At 46.1% G+C, this 15613-nt stretch overlaps 1 long non-coding RNA gene across 1 annotated transcript; it reads left to right on the plus strand.

Annotated features, from left to right (window-relative positions):
- Nucleotides 1-345: 345 nt before the first annotated feature.
- On the plus strand, nucleotides 346-6261 carry LOC116653787 (uncharacterized). The gene is made up of 4 exons (XR_004308242.2): nucleotides 346-547; nucleotides 1167-2262; nucleotides 2469-2625; nucleotides 3526-6261. It is a non-coding gene; the product is annotated as an uncharacterized LOC116653787 (long non-coding RNA).
- The last annotated feature ends 9352 nt before the right edge of the window (nucleotides 6262-15613 follow it).

Here is a 15613-nt window from a genome sequence, read left to right on the forward strand (position 1 = left end):
CCAGACGTAACAATATTTCCATATTTGGTATAGCAGTAGCCCGCATTTTTCACATTTTTCTGCTCTGTTATCCAACCGCAAAGCATTCTTGACAGCTTCAGATGCTGTTAAATATAGCCCTCGCTGCCGTTCCCAGGGCAGGAAATTCTCTGGAATTCCTGCTTTTCACGCAATCTGTCCATCATGATTTAGGAGCGCAACTCCGGAGCAGCCAACTGGCGTTACCCCGCCGCGGGTACTGCGAAAAGCGGAGCTCCGTCCGCGCTCCAGCGGCGTGACCGCGAGTCCCCCTCGCAGGGATTCCTTACAAGACAGATCCGTTCCTAACACCGGTTTGGGGTGGGCTACGGGGGAGGTTTTTTCCTTCTTTTTCGGTTGCCTTCGAGGATGGAGGTGGAGGCGCGCAGAGAGCCTCGCGCAGCGGAGGGGTGGGGAGGGCGGGTTGCGGGCACCGTCTGTCCCCTGGCGGTGCGGCCCCGTGGGACGGTCACGGCCGCTGTCCGCTGGGGAACGGCGTCACGCCGGCGGACGGGACGAGCCCGGCTCGGTAAGTCGGGGCCGGGGCGGTGCGCGCCGTTTGTTCGCTTTTGTGTTTTAGCACCGACGGCCTCGTTGGACCCGGCCGCAGACACGGCTGTTGCTGTCCCGGAGAGCTGCGCCGGGCTCGGCGTTGGTGGGGGACGCGAGGGGCTGGACGCGGTGCGGCCTTAACGACCGGCGGAGCCCCGATGGAGGCCGCCTGCGGGCACGCAGCGCTCCGTTCGGCCCCGACGTGCGGCCGTGTCCCCGGAGCGGGGCGGCCTCTCCGCCGGTACGGCCGCACACACGTGGGGGAAAAGCCTGAGGCCCGGCGCGCCTCCGGACTCGGATGGAGAGGGGAATCCCGTCCTTAGTTACGCTGTCCTGAGAGTGCCGTGCGGTGCCACTGCAGGCGGCAGGAGTCACCGATCGCGTTCGTTAAGTTGGATGGAGCCTACCGGCAGCTGAGGCGGCTACCGGTGATGGTGGTACCCGCTGCCAAACCCACCCCTCAGCTCCAGCTGCGAGGAGGAGGAGGAGCGAGGCTCGGTCCGTGCCTCGGAGCCACCGGAGGCCTGCGCTTCCCTGGCTCCTGCGGTTGCGTTCTGGGGCTCATTGGATTCTAACAGCCTAACGTTGCCTTTCAGATGGAACGCCCCGCAGGTGCTTTTTGTTCGAGGTGACTCTACAGGGCAGCTTTGTGATCGGAGGGAACAACGTGGTCATTCAGTGCGTTTTTTGTTAATGAAAACTTTGAAAACATTAAAGTGAGAAGAGCTGCTGCACCGGTGTGTGGTTAAATTGGACCGTTTTGCTTTTCAGGGATTTATGCAAACACTTGTCTATTTAATTACATCTAATTTAAGGACGTGCATCAAGCATTCTGCTTTGATCTGTGGCTTTCACAACATTCAGCAAATGCCACAGGAAAGCCAATGAATGGCGCTTTTCTCAGCTGTTTTCGTGTCTTACCACATGAACACAACTCTGATGGGAAACTGTAAATGAACCTGCATTTTGCTCAAAAAAAGGTCACTTGGAAAGCTTTGAAGCGCCTTTTGATAAACCTGTCCTGAATTTCAAGCTGCTGACAGCATGTGAGATGGGCTGAGCATCTCTGCATTCAGGTTGGACCGTGAACCTTGCATACACTTCCACTGCATGCAGTTCCCTGTCACAAACTGTAACCTGGATTTTACATCCTGGGCTGTGACTGTGTCTGAGTGTGTACATCAGGAGACAGGAAAAGACTAGGAGCATAGGGAGCATAGGGTTTGTTCAGCATAACATCAAGTTTCAGACCTTTGCTTTCCTAAAGGAACTAGGAAATATTCCCAGCTTTATGTAATGAAAAGCATCTTACTGTCTCCCAACTTGTGTGCCGCAGGCAGCTGCTGGTAAGATGAGGTCGGCTGAGAGCTTGGTTAAGCAGGAGTTTAGTGCAAATGGTTAATGCACCAGATTTTGCAAATTTACCAGGTATATACTGTCATTTCCACAGGCCTTTATTTCTCCAGGAAAAGAAGTTTCTGGAGAGACAAATCAAGAAGAAACCCAGATGAAAAATATAGTTTATTTTCCTCCAGTCAAGGTCATCATTCCATGGCCATGTGCAGGGACTGTGGAGCAGTGCAGTCACTTCATGGAGCAGACAGCCCTCCAAGCACCAGTGTGCCTGGTGGCAGCAGGCCTCTGGCCTGAGGTAGAGAACATCAGAACCTCAGTCACATGAATTCTGGGAAGGTACTTACCAAAAACAGCATCCAGCCCTTGCTTTTGTACTATCTCTAATTTCCTCTTACCCATTCTCTCTTTCCTTTGCCTTTCCTTTACTGAGTGTTTCTTCCAGCTCTCCTCCTCTTTCTTCTCCTTTTCCCTGTTCCAGGCTTTTTCCCAACAACCTTTCCTCTCCTAATGTTTACCTACCTTTGCTTGGGCCTCTCCCGCAGCTCCTGCCAGGCCGCCGGTTCCTGCTGCACTAAATCAGTTCTTCCAGAGTCAATGGCTCCTCTCAGTGACTCACAGGAGGTGCAAATCCAGCGGGGCAAATTAAGCATGGCAACATAGCAGCAGAATAGCCAGAAGGATTCAGCAGCTCAAATCCAAGTGGGTTCAGACATTTTTTTTTTCCCTTGCTTTGATTTGTTCAGGTTATGATGAATTCTTTGAATATGGTATTTCCTATTTGTTTTCTTCCTTTTCCCCACTGCCCTCCCCCTCTATCTGTGCTCATGCCTGTCAGTTTTTGTCTAGTATGTGCTTTGCCTGTGGTTTCTAATATTTGTGGGTTTGTCCTTCACAGTGTCTGTGTATCGAGACACTTTGCACTGTAGGCACACTGATTTTCCCTCTGGCTGCTGTCAAGGAGTTGTGAAAGTTTCTCTTCTGTGAATGTGGAAAGGGAACTTGTGAGCCTGCTGACCCTGCAGGGAACCCAAACAAGTGAAATTTGCAATATTATTCATCTGTTCTCGTTACTTCTTCAAGAACCATCCCTGCAGGTTACTGGCAGTATGTGCTTCATGGCTTCTTACCCAGAGCCGGATGCAGAAAGGAAAGTAGTTAACATCTTCTACTTAGCTCCTTCAGCTTGTTCACAGAGTCCAAAGATCTTTCTTGCTGCCGCTCAAGGAGATGACATTCAGTTTACTGTAATGCTACAGTAGTGGTTGCTCTAGGAAGGCATTGTTTCCTCAGCAAGGCAGGTGGATTACTAAGGTACTTTAGCCTGCTCTCATACATGTGCTTTGACACCAGGATACGCTCAGAAGACAGTATTTGCATCAGGCACTTCTCTGCGTCTGAAGTTTTCAATGAAAAGACTGTTACAGGCTTTGGCCTAAGCTCTCTTTGCCATGTAAATAAGCAATGAAAGCCAGGTGGTCCTGGCCAGCACCTGGATGCACATGGACTTCTAAATCACGTCTATCTTCTTTATACAGTGATTCTACTTGAAATATAAGTTTAAATCTCTCTTAATGCATCTTACAAAAATTCTTTTTGCAGCTGCATGTTGCCAGTATTGCAGAAGGAAGCTGAGGAATCAGGACTGCACACAGCTTCTTTCCCAGCACCAGCTAAAGTCTTGAACATGGATCCCATATGACCTGAGGAGAAACTTTTTCACAACATCCAGCTTTGGCTCTCAGTGTGCAGGATTTTCCTGTGGAGCAGTACTGCTTGTAAACTAGCATCTTTATTAAAATGAAATGAGCAAGCTCAAAGGAAAATTGGTCGTGATCACAAGGGGTTACTGGAGCAGGGTTAACCTGATTGCAATCAATAGAACAGTGCCTGAGCAATTCTTGATCAAAGACCACTTGTGGGCTGTGGTCCATAATGGTTTTCAGCTGTGGCCTGCCTCAGTCCACCTTATAGCTACACCTTAGAGACAGCTGCTTTCTGCTCCTCTCTGTGTTGTGATGCTTTGCAGCCCAGGATGTCTGCTCTCCGCTACATTCAGGTTTGTTTTTACATTTCTACATTTAAAATATGTGGCAAATTATTCTTTCCCGATGGGTGTTTTGTTTGTTTGTTGTCATCAAGGTTCCCTTCCCTTAAAGTCAGGTGATATCAATACTACCAGAACCTTCTGCCTTCGTTCTGGTGCTTTCACTTCCTCTCCTCTGCTAATGACTCAGGGACATGTTTTCTTGTCATTGGATAGATGGGCATTCAGAAGGTTTGCCTGGCTTTTGCTATTAAGATCGTGGTTTTGTAGGCATGCTTTTTTGTTTGTTTGTTTAAAAAGCAGTATTTTTTCTTTGAGTACAAATAGAAGGAAGAGCCTAAGCTTTCAAGATACCAAAGATGTTTTGCCACACGGTGAGTTCTGTTAATTTTCAGGTTACCTGCTGAAAATGTCATGGCATCAATCTCAGAACAGTGCAGAAGGTGCAGAGATGCCCGTTGGCTTTGTCCGCTGTCATTATTCATCCTCTGTTACACACACAAGCTTATTAAAACACAGTGGGTCTGTGATTGTGTTTGCTGTCTTCCTTTTTGTTTCTGTTCTGTTCTATCTGGGCTCTTACCCTTCACCTACCACCGTTCAGTGGCAGCTAGTTGTGTTCTTTTCCTCTCTTGTGCATGTTTGTTTTATGACACGTATGAGCTAACAGATAGAAGGAAGCCAGGCCAGGGCTGCCCTGCTGGAGATCAGCTTTTTGCACAGTTCTCTGGTGTGTGCCCCTCACTTCTGGTCAGCAATAGTGTAGTGAAAGTCAATAGCAGACAAATAAGTAGACACGATGTCATCCTTGCAGATAGGGAGGACTTGGAGGCAGCCAGCAGATCCTGTATGTGTTTTGAGAATGTTTCTGGAGACAGAGTTATGATCCAAGAATGTGCAAATAGCTGCCCATCCCAGTCTTACGTGCCTGCAATTAAGGAGAAGTGCTAAACCATCTCCAGCCTTGAATAGCATACCAGATCTTAAAGGTGCATCTTGCTCTATTGAACCAATGGGGGATATTTTTCTTGAGGAGTGAAGAACAAACTACTTGAATGGAATCTCTTCCTCAGTTTATCACTGCCAGAGACTAAAACAGAGCTGGTGGGTGAGACCTGGTAGGCTGCCCAGTGAAAGGCTGCGTGTGTTGCTCCAGGTCCATGTGGAGATTCAGGACAAAGGAGCCCACCAGCAAATGCAGACCCCCAGGGAGGGAAGATCTCTTTGAGTCAGCCAGGAAGCACGTTGATGTCTGCTGCCCACTGTTTTCCCACAGACCAGTGTCCTCAGGAAGGGCAAGGTTAGCAGGGCTATCAGCAGACTGCTTCAGCGTGGAGATTTTTTTATGATTGTGTTAACATTTCTTTTCCTGTTGTTGTACAGAAATTATGACTCTGAGTGTCAGTGTTGAGATGAAAGAGGAAACCCTTTTGCTTGGAGCAAATATTCAAAGCTAGCTCTTATGTTCTTCATTTAAAAAATACATTTTCAAAATCGTTCTGATGGGCAGCTGTTTACTTTTGGGGATGTTTGTTCATTGTTGTTTTTTGTAATCACAGAATAGTTTGAGCTGGAAGGGACCCCTCAATGTCATCTTGTCTATCTCCCCTGCACCGTGCGGGGACACCTACAGAACAGTCAGGTGCTCAGAGCCCCACTCAGCCTGACCTTGAATGTCTCCAGGAATGGGACTTCCACCTCCTCTCTGGGCAGCCTGTACCGGTACCTCACCACCCTTATTGGAAAAAAAACTTTGTCCAATCTAGGTCTCCCCTCTTTTCATTTGAAACCATTTCTCCTTGCTCTGGATCATAACAGATCCTGACAAAGAATCTGTGCCCTCCTTTTAGACACTGAAAGGCTACTCTCAGGTCTCCCTGGAGGCTCTCTTCTTGGGGTTAAACAGCCTGAGCTCTTAGCCTGTCCCTTCAGGTAAGGGACATGTCCCTTGGATTCTTTCTGGGACCCTCCTCTGTTCCCATTCTAACAGGTCTATGTGTCTCCTGTACTCTTCTGTGTCATTTTGTACTCAGCAACCTACATACTTATCACTGTCTTATCATCCTGTGTAACTGAAATCTGATTCTGAAAATGTCCATAAACCCAATTTTTAATGAGATTATTTTGGGGGAAAATGGCAGGCAATATAGGTCTTTCATGTGAGGAGCATGTAATAACTGAATGATGTGAGAGGAGAGCCTCTGGCTGGAAGGAGTGGGCTTTCAGGATGTACCCATACAATTTTTTTCTTGATAGTGCTGTGTCAAAATAAAAATCAGTGATTAAAAGTCTGCCTTACTTGTGCTGCTAAAGACACTTTTAGATTGTACGCACCATAAACAGTAAATATTTAATGTACACGTTTACTTTTCCTGGTTCATGCCGAGCTCACGGGGCCTGACAGAGAAGTTAGACAGATCTGTTTATAGTGAGCTCCCCGGGCTGGCACAATGCTGTAGTGTTTGGCTGTGAGCACCACAGGGAGATGTTTTAGAAAAAAAAAATAAAATAAAATAGTTTCATTTACACTGGGGGGAAAAAATCCTGAGAATGTTTCTATTAATATTAGCTGGTGTAAAACCCCAAATTCTACATTTCAGGCCTTAAATATTTCAAAAATAGAGGATGAGATTGTGGTTGGTGAGGATGTGGGGTAAGAAGGTTTCCCTCGCTTACCTTGCTGGTGAGGGAGACGGTCAGGATGGAGTTCTGGCTGAAGGAGAACAGTGTTGGCATTGAAATGCTCCTGATGGAGGATGAGGAAGAAGTGCTCTGGAGCTGTGTCCCTGTGCTGCTGGAGGTGAGTGTGCATGCACGTGCACACGAGGTGCCTTTGGTTTGCCTCAGGACAGGAGCTGAGGTCAGAACCAAACCCAAGAGTCAGAACGTTGCCAGGGATTGTGTTCTCAAAGGAGAGAAAAACAAATACAGCAGAGAAAGCAAAATCCATCCATTTGGTGGGATGTGAGTTCCTAACACACAGGAGTTGCTGGCCAGACAGCAAGGAGAACAAGGCTGGTCCAAAGGGTTTTTGTAAAGCTTTTGTCTTGACTGGGGTCCTACCTGAGCATGAGCTTCTGGTCTCAGTTATATTGACATTAAATCTGGTTTATCTGATCAAAGTTAATGATGTTCATTGAACAGCTGACATGCAAGTTTCTGGAGAGCTCTGAAGAAATGGGTGGCTGTGTTCCCCTGACGTTATCTTGGGCTACAAAGCCAGTTTATTTTGATGGCCTGGTTAAGCAGCTGTCCAGTTTTTAACTCTTGCCAAAGAAGATTAAGGTGCCTTTTAAAAGGGGTTGGGGTGCATGGCTGGGGGCAGCGTGGTGCCTTTCCTGGCACCAGCTCTATCAAGGTGAGGCTGAGGAAGCCCTTGTAAGGGGGATAGGCAGCTACCTTGTGGGCAGCAATGGGCACTGGGAATGGCCCAAGGCTGAGCCGTTTTGGAGATTTTGAGCAAATTGGAGATTTGCTACCACATTTGAGCTCGAGAGCAGGTGATGAATGGAGGATGATACAGGGTGGGGAATCCTGAGTGTGATAGCCTGAAGGAATCACAGCCAAGGAAGAAGCTGCTAGATACTTTTACAATCCAGAACAGGAAAGATCAGGGGCAGGTAGGCTCAGTGAACAGCTACTTAAAGTGGATCGTTCTCATCTGTGGCTGACTGATCGTACCCTGCACATGGAGCAGCCACAGACTGTGATGGTGTGCTGTGAGCAGCATGAAGCTGGGTGCCAAGAGCAGGAATCATGTGCAGAGTCCTGGTGTTATGGCTGCAGCACTGTGGTTCTGCACATCCAGGAGAAGTGGTGGAATAATGTAGCTCTTTCTTTGCAGACATGGTCTGAGGCCACATTTCAGTATGGCCCACTTGCACCTCTTTATTGTGCACTAGTTGTGAGCTTCAATTCAATAAAAACAGCAGTCCTAGACTCATACTGAGATCCATTGATTCCAGAGCAGCAGTGGCCTGAGGCACCCTGCTCTGCTGTGGCTGTTCCCCTGCGCCCCGTTCCATTTTACAACCTCCCCTTTTGCTATTAGTGTGGCACGAGGGTCTATAGGAAAACAAAGAATCTATCCTGGATCTGTAAGGGATGGAGAACAGCACATTAACCCCTCTGTGCAACCTAGCAAGAACCTGTAACTCCAGATTTTATGGCAGGGTACCTGTGCCTGAGTTACCACAAGTTTAGGAGCCTACACAGCAGATACAGAGTCAGCTCCTGGCATAACAACGACAGACTTTAAAAAAATGAATGGTCAGCGTCAGTCTGGATGTCACCATCATTTTCATGCTAATGTGTTTTTTCCTCAGCCAGCCTTCTCTCTCAGTGTGGAGCTCAGAAACATCCAGGTATTTGTGGGGTTTTTAACTAGACTTGTTAATCTATAAAGCAAAGAAAGAGACAGTTCATCCAGTATTGGGGAGGGGAGTGTTAAAAATGCCACCTCAGATAAAATATTATGGGAGTTGAATAACTGTAAATAAGAACTTTTCCTATGAAATAGCTTCTTATGTGAACTTGGGATGAGGGCCAAGAGAATGTCTAGAACTTGGGCAAATTTATTAGCCCAGATCAACAGGATTTCTGGGACTCAGGAGATGGGGTGGCAAAGAATTTGCCTGCTGGAGCCTGTGCTTCTTTCATTCATGCCTACAGCAGGAGTTTCACTTATAAAACTTTCAAGATGGCTCATTTGCATTTTTGGAATTTTCTTGGTTCTCAATAGCAGTTGCAGTTCTGGCCACGGACTTGGAAGAGGCGGGTTCAGGCTCTTGGTTTGTGCAGGCTGCCACTGTGGTCCTGAGCAGTCATTCTTCCCTGCTGAATGCCCCATCTGTACAGAGAGGAGATAAATATTATTTTCTGATTCACAGGGATGTCAACCGGGTGTGCTAAAGACCAGGGCACACTTGGATACCTGGGCTATGAGCATGAGTAGTGTGGATGCTTATTCATAGGTGTGGAGCTACCACAGCATGCAGAATAAAGACCCACTAGGGGAGGGGTGGCATGCTGGGAGTGGTGGGTCTCCACCCCATGTTCTGCCTAACTGATCACAGCAGTTCTCCCTGCTCACAGGCTGCTTTGCTTTGAACCCTCTGCCAGTGCAAGCTGACAGTCTCAACAGTGCTGCTGGTGTCCCGATGATTTCAGGGTTGTCTTGGCTATGCATTTGCTTTAAAAAAAGGACACGTGCACATCAACAGCACACAACATGAGGAACTGGCATCTCTCATACCCCCTACTCTTCCTTCCCTTATTCCCACCCTCCTGGTGTCCCAGGCCAAGTTCCTCGTGCCCCCAGCTTTTTCTGTCTGGGTTCATCAAGTTCATGTCTCCCCTTCTGCATTTGCTTCAGTATTTCTGTCTCCACCTTTTTCCCTCTCTCTGTTTGTCCCCGTTTTATTTTTCTTGTCTTGTTTTTTTGGAATTCATCCTTAGCCTCTCCTATGTATTTCCCTTTTCCTCTCTCTTGTTCCAAGAGCTTTTTAGTAAACAGTATCTGTGTCCTATTCTGACTCACTCTCCACTGGTAGTGGAAAGATTTGATCATGAAAGCAGTGCTCAGATCTTCCATTTGGGTGTGTGGAGTAGGTTAGGACAACCTCACTTCTGTTGTCAATTGAAGAGCCATGGGGTCTAATTCCTTGGTCTGTGTTTGCCAATTTATTTGTCAATCTCACAGCTGTTTAAGACTGTTTAGTTGTTCTTTTCTAGCACGTGCAAGTATATGCACGTACATCCTTAGCTGTAGAGCCTGTGTGTGTTAGGGTGGGCTGCATCATGCCGTGTGTCATCACACTCCCGTATGATCGAGGCGAGCGGTGCAGCAATGGCTGTTGGTAATGTACTTAGCTGAAGTGTGGGAAAACTCTCAGACGTGAACTTAGTTTTGCATTTCCATGCCATATGAAACTCTTTGAATGTCTGTCCTTCCCTTCACGTGGCTGCTGCCTGCTCTTGTATTGCATTGACAGATGTTAAACCTATTTTGTTTTCTTTTTAATATGCTGCTTGCCGTATAAATGCAAAAACAGACAGTGCTTCTGAAGGGAAATAAATGTAGTTGTGGGGCTTGTTGTTATAAATAGTGCAAAAGATTTAGAAGCGATGTAGACTTTCAGGCAGGAATCACAAGTGTGCTGCGTAATACGATCTTAAAGCTCTCATATTTAGCTATTGAACTCTTCCTGGTTGTGATGGGCCAAGTTTACTCTTTACAGTTTGGCTTTGGTGCAGGATGAGGATGCTCTTCTCTTTGCAGGAATGAGGCTTAACCTCCAAAAAATGTGGTTCACTAGATCGTGTGCCCAGCCTTTGCATGCATATCATGCAGGTATTCATGCAAATCTGACATTTGCAAGGGCAACTGTCCCCTTCACGTAGAGAAAGGTGGTATTTCAGCACATGAATTTTTGAGGTTGGTTCCTAAAATCCGTACTGCATTTTTCCTCTGCTGGAATGAAACACAAATATTTATTTATTGACAGAGCTGGAGCTGATCGTTTTCCCTGTCCAGGTCTGAGTTGTCTGTTCCATTAGATGAAAACAAGTAGTATTCTGACTCCTTTTTAAAATGGATTTGTTCTTAACTGGCTTAAAAACAATTAGTGCCTGCTCTCTGCCAGCCCTGGTAAAGTGCTATATATATATATTTGTGTGTGTATGTATGCATATGTATATCCAAAGGGGCTGAACGCCCAGAAATTCTCTTGGCAGCCCTGCTGTCTGGTTAGAAAAGGAAGTGAGCTACAAAATTTGAACATTCAGTTCTGAGACTTGAAAGCTCTCTGGATTTTATTACTGACTCAACAGGGTTTTCATTATGTATGTGGCCAAGAGGAGAGGTTTACGCAAGAGGAACATATTGTAGTTGAATATGTTTGTAATTTTACACATTGTTAAATAATTGAGATAAGTAGATGTCTCCTAAATGAACAAAATAAATTGTTAGCAGCACTGTCACTGTGGCACAGACAAGGATGTGTGGCAGAATAACTTCTCCCACCTAAAAGCTGACTTCCAGTGCAGAGGTACAGATGCTGAGTGACATTCTGTTGGTGGAAATGGCAGCCAACTTTCTCTGAGCATATCTGGAAGACTCTTTCTGTCTGTCAGTCTCATCTACTCCAGAAGCTCTCATCTACAGCATGACTTTTTAATGTGCTTTTCCCTCCCCCCCCCCTTTTCTGTGCTTTTTAGTAACTCAGCGCTATTTAAACAGCAATTTGAAGCTATGCTTCTCCTGTTCTCATTTTCGTGTTAGTTTTAGGAAGGAAAATGTTTTAAGAAGTAGATTATCATTCAAGGAGAAAAGGTGCTGGATACATGGGTGAAGCTATGAATGTGGACAGGGCTCCTTGTGAATAAGGGGATGTAATCTATCAGGTCTCACCTGGTTCCACACAGCTCCGCCCCAGACCAGCACCCATGTTTGAATTCTCAGCAAAGTGAATTCCTGTCCTACAGACAGCAGGCTCCTAGCTGATTTTGCACTTGTTCATGTGACGGGAATCTATTCTTACTGTCTTAAGCAGGTAGTTATATTTAAACCTCTTCAGTCACTGGTGCTGTAAAGTTTCAGTGCACACATTCTCTTGAAACCGTTGTGAGTAGGAAATGCTATCTGTGTATTCCTCTGCATGTTACACTTGGGAAATCAAGGCACAGGGGCAATAATTGGTCAGTGTATAACTCTGGTTGGAAAGGACCTCAGGAAGCTGGGCAGCCTCTCATTTTTACTATTGATGTGTTCCACGTTTTCTGCCCTGTATCTGTGTGGAAAACTCACAGAAGATGTGCATGAAGTTTATGACCCACGTGGCCCATCTGTGGCACTTGATCCATGTGCAGGTTAGCGAAGTTCATGTGTATTTCCTTGCCTGTGCTACATGACAGCTCTCATTGAGGGTAAATACATATGCAAAATATACCTGCTTTTAATGTTTTCTCATTAAATTGTGGGTTTTTTACAGTCACTTTGGCTTGCTAGTTCCCTCTATAGCTTTTGAGTCCATCAGGTCCATTTCAGACAGAGCCTGCTGCCCGAGTGTGGCTTGTCCTGGCTGCCAGAGAGCCCAAGAGAGAGAGGAGGTGAGGCCCTGCCTCAGAGGTGATTCTTGCTGCTTTTGTGCACTTGAAGCATTAGAAATCCCCACTGTAAAACATGAGTCCATAGGAAACTGGGTTTCTTGAATGTTTCTACTGACAGAAGTTGCTCACTGCTCTATCAGGGCTTCCAAGCATTTGCTTTGGTCTAACAGAAACCAAGTGGGTGTCTCCCAGGTGCCACCTTTGACCACAAAGGTCTGGCAGTAGAAAGATGCCCTCTATGTGCCACCCAGTTCCCACCTCATGCTGCCCAGTCCATCCAGATTTTTTTATTATTATTATTTTTAGGTTTTTTTTGTTGTTTTTTTTTTTTTGTGAGAGACTGTACTGACTAGGAAAGCATGACTTTATAGCAGGGCTATTCCAGCTTACTGTTCACATCCCCCTCAGAGAGAGTGAGGCAGAGATGATCTTTTAAACATAGTGCCCGGGAAAGATGGTGTAGGGAGCTTTAGAAGCTGGGGATGGTCTGGCAGCAAGATAATTTCTCCTTTTAAAGCCATTGAAATAGCCCTTGTTTCTCCATGCTGAATTGGGTTAGCTGGACTCTGCAACCTGGCTATGAGGACACAGCCCAATCCTGGCAGCCCTTGGTGAGTGTGGGCCGCAGCCATGCATTGGCTCCCACAGGGATCTGTGCCCCACGCAGTGCACCAGTACTATAACACAGAGCTTTCCAAATACAGTGCTCCAAATGATGTTCAAGTGATCTTAGCAGGAAACTGAGGTACTCATCAGTGTTGCCAGCTGCATCCACACATGCAGGGTCCCCAGGGACAGGGGTGTCATGGGGCACAGGCACTGAGTGTGAGCAGGGCAGCAGGCGGGTGTCAGACAGTGACGGGAATGAGTCGGCAGAGCTGGGAGGGACGGCATAAAATGCCAGCTCAGTCCTGCCGTGCTCCCTCCCCAGCTGCCCTTCTCCTTCCCTGTAAGTGGGCTCCTTCTTGAGCAGGAAGGAAGGCAGCACTTCTCTGTGAAGTCTGGTCCATTAAAAATAAAACAATTAGGGAGGGATTAACCTCATTGGAGCCCACCTGTGAGTGCTGGTTGTTTTACTATCACATTTTCCAGCATCTTCCCTGTGTTTTTCTCTCCTCTGTTGCTGTACACAGAAGCAAAGGAAACTTGCCTGTGCAGAGGAAAAAGTGAAGCAGCCTTTCTCAGATGTTCGTAAACAGCCTGGAAAAGCCTTACAAATTGATCTCTCTCCATTTTAGTCATCAAAGGTCTTATTTACAACTGTAGCTTACTTGAAAAAACAAACAAACCAGAAAGGCTGTAGACCCCATACATTGTGTAAACAATGATCTTCTCCCTACCTGAAGAAAAAGTCTCTAAAGAAACTTAAGTTTAAAATCATTGACTTTTATTTTTTTATATATGCATCTTATCTTTCAGAGAAGAAAGTACCATCTAAAGATGCTAAATGAGTGTCACAGCCCTATCACCCTCTGCATGTTGCTTCTGCAATGCTTAGAAATACTTGAACCCTTTATACATTAAGCCAATACTCTTCCATAGCAAAGCTATTAGCTGAGAAAGGCTTCAGACATTTGAACCCCTGCATGATAGGTTGTATGGTTCATGTAAGGATTTTAGGGTTTGATTTTATTTCTTTTATTTTTGGCAAATGGGGACTAGTGGAGGTGAAGGCAGTGGTGCAGCATTAGGTAACCGCCTCTCCTTGGCAGGGGCTCGCAGTGCTCTGCTCTCGGCTGTCACAAACCACACTTGGAATTTCTTGTTTACTTCCGTCAGTAGGAATTAAAATGGTTTCACTGGAGCGAGCTGATCTGGGGGAAGGTGAGAGCATTGGATGGAGTTCAGTGGAGGAGGCTGTCAATAGCTACAACTGTGCAGCAGTGAGAGTTAAGCAGTCCCAGCATAATTTAGAGCAGTGCTAGGACAGCTCTAAATTATTCAAGCCATTAACAACTCCTGGGAGGTCCCATCCTGGCATGCTCCAGGGTCCTGCCAAAGACACCTCCTGTTCAGCGTGTCACTGACACGTCCCCTTTGCAGCCCCAGGATGGGGCCCTGCAGCATAGCATTGGTCCCACAGTCCCACAACCACCGTGGGTCAGCTGTCTCATCCCTGGAACTTCCCGGTGGGCAGGAGGGCATGTGTGTCCTCTGGAGCAGATTTGTTCCATTTGGGAGAAACAAAGGAGGTCAGAAGCCAAATGGAAATGGTTATGTAGCATCTCTCTCAGAAGGGGTAGAAAAAGAACAGTGTAGTGATCAGTGATCACAACCTGTTTGTAATCACTTGGCACACTGAAGAGGCTCTGAGTTCATCGAAAGTGCAGAAGAGCAGAATTGTATGCAAGTGTTTTAATTCATTAGGAAGATTGGTGTCTAATCTGTGTGGGAAATCATAGACTTTGCTTCCACAGAAGTCCAGTTTTATTTATTTATTTGTTTGCCATCACATTCGTCTTGTCAAATAAAAGTATTCCGGTCAAAAAAAATAGGAGGCAGAAGATTCAGGGTGCTGTTTTATAAACAATGGGCTGTGAGCTGTCAAAAAAGCCTCCAAAAAAAACACAAGTCTGGCACATGCTGAATCCATTCCTTTCTGTGGAGGAAGAAAAATATTACTTTTTTTTCCCCTGTACAGCCGAACTCTTTCACAATCTGCATTGCTCAAGGCTGCAGTAATTGCCACCAGCAACAGAGATATTGGTTTGAAATCTCCATCACCTCACCATGAGCAGCATCCATATGCCCAGGGAGTCCCTCCAGCAAGGCCAGGTGAAAGCATCCTGCAAGGCACGTGCTGCTCCACAAAGCTCCTGGTGACCTGCAGCAGTGCTGAGGGTTAGAAGCAATGTTGTCTGAATCTCAATATTGAGTTCTTTAGTTTTTCCCTGCTGAATAGTAGTAGGCAGCATCCTAAACACACAGAACGCTTTTCCATTTGGGAGGGAGAACCTGCTCATGATGCTGTTCTGGCCACAGGTTTCTTACATCTCTCAGATGCTTAAAATCAGTTGTTTTACAGCATTACCAATTACTGACTCAAGATGGTGATACAAACAGTACAAAGTTTGGTTCTCATCTGTCTGGCTCGTGTTGGCTGTCAAGTTCATCTTAAAATAGCAATTATCTAACAGGGAAAATCCCACAGATCTAGGCAAGTGGATTGTAAAAATAGCCACTGTTGCTTGTAAGATTCCCAAAGTCATTTTTGGACCATGCTCTGGCCAAGTGTCATGGACATATACCTGTTATCAAAAGGAGGAGGGAGAGGCTGGCAAGAATGTCCCTTTAATCTGCCTGGCATCAGTAAATATCTGCGGGTCAGCAGAAGATATATTTTTAGTTGTAACCACATGAAGCAAGAAAGCCTACTCTTGCCCTGTATTTTTCCATGAAAGAGGTGAAGTAATTCAGGATTTGTGAATAGATCACTGTTCATGGACCTTCTTTTTTGACCCTGATTCCCTTTATATAACAGTCTTCTGTTCTTCCTGTGGATATGGTGGTGGTATTTTTTTTTTTTTTTTTTTC

Source organism: Coturnix japonica, chromosome 11, assembly GCF_054131305.1.
Source record: "Coturnix japonica strain WE chromosome 11, WE-NBRP24, whole genome shotgun sequence".
NCBI lineage: Eukaryota > Metazoa > Chordata > Aves > Galliformes > Phasianidae > Coturnix > Coturnix japonica.